Source organism: Pelodiscus sinensis, unplaced genomic scaffold (genome assembly GCF_049634645.1).
Source record: "Pelodiscus sinensis isolate JC-2024 unplaced genomic scaffold, ASM4963464v1 ctg71, whole genome shotgun sequence".
Taxonomy (NCBI): domain Eukaryota; kingdom Metazoa; phylum Chordata; order Testudines; family Trionychidae; genus Pelodiscus; species Pelodiscus sinensis.
Window position 1 is genome coordinate 200,686 of NW_027465980.1, and position 6,430 is coordinate 207,115.

Below are 6,430 nucleotides of genomic sequence, written 5' to 3' on the forward strand. Positions count from 1 at the left end.
GTCTGAACACGCCTCTGCCATCAGCAAGCAGCTGCGGAACATCTGGCAAGTGTCTCGTCCCTCTCCGCTGCTGGTCTCCCTAGGGGTGACACCCCACGTAGCAAAGGGTCCATGTGATGGGATCTGGTTATTTTAAATGGCATTTGCATCATATTTACAGCCACAGACCCTGTTGGGTTAGGGATTCATTGCCAGCCACTTGGCAGGAAGCACCAGGATTACACTGGCTTATGCTCACACTGCTTTCCCCACCACACCCTCCCTCCTGTAGCACCAGGGCTGGGCCAAGACAGGACCCTACGTAGTTTGTTGCAGAAGTGGGAAGGTGTGTAGTAAGAGGCAGAGCAAGGGATGTAACATGGTTGAGGCAGTTGAATGCTGCATGTGAGAACTGGACTGTAAACCTGCCTCTGCCACTGTGTGATGCTGGGCAAGTCACTTAACTACACGTGTCACTAACTGCACGTTCCTCATGTTCAGGGTGCCCACCTTGCTAGCCAGGAGCTACATTTGGTGATGTGCTAAGCACTCACAGCTGCAGAGAGGGGGCCAGAAGCACATCACCCCCCTCACAAATCCAGAGACATGTGGAAAGGACAGGGCCTTCCAAGCCAGCTGCTTCTCCCCACATCTGACTGATGCCAATGCTTGCAGAGCGCTCTGCAATTAACTCACAGTGCAGCTGCCCGGGACTGGCTGGAGCTGCCTCACACCCTAAAACGTCAGTGGTTATATGCAGTGCGGCAGCCCTGGGAGCCAGCGCGCACTGGGAGTCTGCTTTCGAGCTGGCTCCTTGCGCACACTGGCTCCTGCCTGCCACCCTGCTCCCAGCCTAGGGGACTGGGCCATGTTTTGCTGACGACAAACCTGGCCAGGTGCCTTCAAGCCTTATCTGAGTTTGTGGTCCAAGGGGCTTCTCTCAGGGTCTGCTGGGCCTCGATCTGTGCAGAGCTGGGGCAGCACATAGAGGGAGCGCGTGCATGCTGCTGATTATCAACATCTGTCAGGAACCACACTGGTGACGTGACAGCGCCCAGTGAATAACAACAATAATCAGCAACTATATGGACACTGTGAATACAATTTTTCTGTTCTTTATTCTGGAATTGGCCTGGAGTCAATGGAACCCCTAAGAATCTGAAGCATAAATGTCAGATGCTTACAAAAAAACCCGAGTGAGCCCGTAGCCCCGTAGAGAGATACAGATAGATATAGGTAGTATCCTGAGCTTTTGTTGGCAAAACCCATTTCCTCACACGAGCTTTTCCCCACAAAAGCTCGTGATACTATATACGTATGTCTTGCTATGGTGCTACAGGTCTACTCTTTGTTTAAAGTGACAGACACGCAGCTCCCCCTCTGAGATACTTACAGGGCACTTTCAGATTCCTTCCTTTTCTCAAACTTAGAATTAAAATGGCTGCAAAATGGTTAGCACGGGTGGGCAAAGGGGCCTCTGCGGGCCAATCAGGGCCTGGGGGCAGGGGAGTGCGAAGTCACCACTGCTCTAGCCCCGCCCTGTGAGGAGCACACAGCACTTAGAAGTGACATGCGCTCCTGGCAGGGCGGGAGAAGACCAGTGTTTTCCCAGGAATTGAAACTGGGGGAGGGTGTTCGAATTTACGGGGGTGTGTGTGTGTCAGGGCCAATGAGGTGAGACCGTGAGGGCGAAGGTGGGCTGTATGGCACCATAGTGAAAACCATTTTATTAGACTGAACTCATGTTTTAAAATCACACAAATTGAAGTTGGCTACTCAAGCCTTCCATGAAGCACTACGTCGACATCATGCTTGGTTTCTTGTTCTAATTTTGCACTGCTCTGTTGATGAACTTCTCGAATGCAATGCAGTCATCTTCAGTGCCATCTCGTGTGTCCGGTACGTCCATTCCTTCAGTGGATATGCTCATTAGTTCATTCACATGATCAGGCAGAAGGCGACTTCTTTCCGAACACAGAATTCTATTCAATGATGAAAAAGAACGCTCGGCTGTAGCTGTTGTGACTGGGAGTGGCAAGAGATGAATTCCTCCTTCTTTCATCCCAGGAAACACGGCACAAAGATCCGGTCGAGCCACTAGTGATGATAAAAAAGAAGTTAAAGTCAAATCTTCATTTATTCGTTGTATGATATTCTACTCTGTGTTTAAATTCTCTATTCTGTCCTGAGCACATGGCAGCCCCACTCAACTGTTGGTGTTTTATAGGACAGGCATCTGTAAAAGCTCTGTAGAGGTTGAGTAGAATTTAGAAGTCGCTGTTGCAGATTTTTAAGAATCAAGTCTGTGTACTTTTTCAGTTGTCTTAACACTTTTTATCCTCTTCACTTAAGGATTCAATATAAATGCCTTCATTAGTCAACTTCTGGACTGAAATCTTTGCTTCTTCCAATATTTTTTCAATGAATAGCTCTCTGATTGATCCAAATGTAGCTTCTATTGCTGGACAAAGATCTACTGCTGCTGTAGCAGATGAACCAAGTGGTTTCAACAGTAGATTTAAGAGAGAGATAATGGCAATAGTCTTCTCTGAACTTAGTAGCAAAAGTAATCCACCAGCCTCACTACTTAGATCCAGCCCATCTTGGTAGATACTTTCCAAAGCCAGTAATAACGGCTGGAGTAATTTTAAGACAACAGCCAAGGATCGCTCATGAGAAAGCCGCAGGTTTTCCCAGGTTGGACTAATTTGAACTTCAGTCCCAGTGTATCTTCTATATTTTCCAAGATAATCAGTCTTGTTGGACTCTTGCTGAAAAAAGAATATAATGAAGACATTACATTTATAGCTTTTGGAATGTCTTTTGAAGATTCTGCAGCTCGTACTAGTGCTAGTTGGAGTAGAAGGCCTCTGCAGTGTGTATAGGAGAGATTAAGGTTAGACTTTTCTCTGAACAAAGCTTGTACGCCACCATGTCTTCCAGAGGAGTTTGCAGCTCCATCAAATGAACAAGCAACCATCTGTTTGGGGTCCAGTTGACAAGCATTTAACTCTTCTTAGATGTGGGTTGTCACAGATGCAGCCGATACGTTTTCTATAATTTGAACATCTAGAAATGCATCTACTGGCCTACCACTGACATCAAGATAACGTACACAATGACTTAATACTTGATGCCCATTTGCAGGGCTCGACGATCACGGCGAAAACCACTCGCCAGCCCCGCACTGCGCATGGGCGAGACCCGCACTGCGCATGCGTGAACCGTGGGTGAACAGGGCGACCGGCTGAAATCTACTCACCACGGGCGAGTTGTGATGGCGCGTTGGGGGTTCCCCGTCTCCTGCACCCTGAAATGGCACAAACAGACTGCACCAGCCAGTGGAATTGAGGGTGGTTTATTGCTCCTCCAGCATAGCGCAGCACAGATGTAATCTAGTTACAGGAACTGGGGCCAAGAGGCCTCAGTGCCCCCCTTGAGATAGGGGAGTCCCAGCCCCCTCCCCAGCTCCTTATTCCCTGCCTTCCAGCCAGGAACTAACTAACCCTCTTCCAGCCCTGCCCCCCAGTCAGGGCAGCATCCACCTTCCTTTGTTCCTCTCCATGGGGGGTGTCTGGCCACTGGTTCAACAAGTCTGGCATTACCTCTGCCTAGTGAGGCTTTCCCTGCTGGGTCTTGCTCCAGACAGCAGGGGTCACCACAGCCCAGCAAGTACCCCCACTACGTCACACCAGTAGATCAGCGGATTTGTCAAGCCCTGCCCATTTGCATTGGTGCATTCATCAGCCACATATGCAAATTTTTGGAATGTGGTGAGAGAGTTCTTCACTTTTTCAACAGTTGAGTCTTTCCCTGTTGCACCGCATGCTTCTAGCCAGTCAGTTGAGTTTTGTGCAGAAAGATAGTGAGCATTTGCTGGGCTTGTTCGGAACCAGTGTTCAACTTCAGGATGAACAAGTGACAATGCATTTAACATTGGCCTCCAGTTTGTAGTGTGTGCTGGGCCGGACTAAGGGGTGGGCGAGCTGGGCAGCTGCCCGGGGTGCCAACTGATGTGGGGCACCTGATGGCAGCTGTAAGGGGCACGCGGCGTCCCTTATAGCTGCCATCAGGCACCACGTGTCAGGCTCCTGCAGCACTGGCCCCCCCATCCCCCCCGGCCAGCAGCTCCCTTCCCCCCATGGCCGCGGGGCCCTGCATAGCCAGGTGCTGCGCGCCAGCAGTGGTGGCTGGGCCGGGCTGGGCAGCGCATGCGCCGTGCACCCGGGGGCAGCGCTGCGCGCCCAGGCCCGGGACACCAAAATGGCTCAAGCCGGCCCTGAGTGTGTGGTATCTCCTGCATAAATAGAAAGTATGATGCCACAGCCATGTTTGTTCACAGCATTCTTAACAGCCTCATTAAGTACTTCTAAAATTGGCTTTGCAAGTGGGCTTCTTGGCTTTCTGCATGTTGATGCAGTCCAGAGCCCTGGTGTTTTGCTGTCTTTTCATGTAGTTTGTCAGCATTGGCTTTGCTGATCGGTCTGACAAACCAAGCTCCTCCACTTTTACCAGTTATAGCATTAGAAAGCTTTCCTCCTTCATAAACTGGTGCAAGAGGTGCACCAGTAGCCATCTTTTGTAACTTCAATAAATGGGAACACTTTGATCAACAACATTTCATCCCTCCCCCCGCATTCAAATGATTTGTAACCCAACCCCAGCCAAAATCTATCACGGAGGTAGATTAGGTGTGAGTGTAAATACAAGCTGGTCCTGAAGCCTTCCCCCCAGCCCAGCACTAGCTGTCAGGGAGAGCTCATTTGGACTTTGCTTACAAATCATCATTTGAAATGATTAGGTTGGCAACATCCCCAAACTGAACGCACCGACATTGTCATGAAAACAGCAGCTGTATAAGGAAGCTCGTCTATGTTCATGCTTTTCAAATCTATTCTACTTTTTCAGATACACACATACACTGTCTGTGCTTTTAAAGTGTGTGTTCATGTTGCAATTCCGATTCAAATTTCCAAACAATCACTAAATTGGCATGTTACTAATTCACAAAATGGGGGGGAGGTGTTGGGGAAATTTGCGGGGGTATACACCCTGCTTTGCGCACTCCCCAGCCCCCAGGCCCTGATTGGCCAGGGAGTGGGGGAAGTCTCCTCCCAGCCAGGGGCATGGACACCTAGGGCGAAGGTGCCCCAATCATGGTCTGGGGGTGGGGAACCCAGAAGTATCATGGCCCCATCCCTTCCACTCAAGGCCCTGCCCCTTCTGATGCAGCCCAGGGCCACTTCAGAAATTTTCTAAGTGACCCCCAGCAAAAAATCATTGCCCACCCCTGGGTTAGCCCCATTGCTCTACTGCCCAGTTGGGGCAGAGTGAATGAGAATTACCAGGCTCATTCTCCAGCTTTCCTTACCTCCCTGCTGCTTTTCATGCTGTCATCCACGACAGCCAGCTGGGACATGAGCTTGGGTTTGTTCCTGTCGATCAGATTCCTCTTTTTGCAGCAGAGAAGAGGCTGGTTTCCTGGATAGGGAGCCAGATCTGAGTGACGTGGGTTCTACCCCCTATCTGACCTCAGACCAGAGCCTCATGGACAGAAATTCAAACTCTGGCATCTAATGGGGTTTGTAAGGCACCTAACCTTCCCACTGGGGCTATGTCTACACCCCGGCTACGGCTACACTGGCGCGTTCTCACACAAAAACTCTTCCACAAGAGCGCGTCTACACTGCCATGTGCTTTTGCGCAAGAGCATCCATGCCAGTGTAGATGCTCTCTTGCACAAGAAAGCTCTGATGGCCACTTTAACCATAGGGCTTTCTTGCGCAAAAAATTCCTGTTGCCCGTCTACACTGGCCTCTTCTGGAAGAGCTCTTGCGCAAAAGGGCTTCTTCCTGAGCGGGAGTGTCAGAGTTCTTGCTCAAGAAGCCCTGATCTTATGCATTAGAAGGTCAGTTTACTTGCGCAAGAACACACGGCCAGTGTAGACAGGCAGCAAGTTTTTGCACACGAGCGGCCGCTTTTGCACGAGATCGCACCAGTGTAGACGCAGCCTACAAGTTTTGCCGGAAGAGGCAATGCAAATGAAATGTGGATTAGCATTCTCTCACACTTCATTTGCATGCTCTCTTCCCATCTGTTTTTGTGCAAGGGATTTTTGTGCAAAAACAAGCAGCGTGGACATTTCCTTTCTGTGCAGAAACCCCTTTTTGTGCAAGATCCGTATGCCTCAAACAAGGAAGTATACCGATCTTGTGCAAAAAGGCATGCGTGGCTGCTCAACAGGAGTTTCTTGTGCCAGAAGAGCCTGGCAATCAGAACTTTCTTGTCCGTGGAGTGCGGACATTCTCTTGTGCAAAAAGCACCTCACTTTTGCTTTTGCAATGTGCTTTTGAGATGTAGACGTGCTTTTGCGCAAGCAGATTTTGTGCAAGAACTCTTCTGCCAAAGACTTGTGGTGCAAAAACCCTGCAGTGTAGACAAAGCCGTAGGG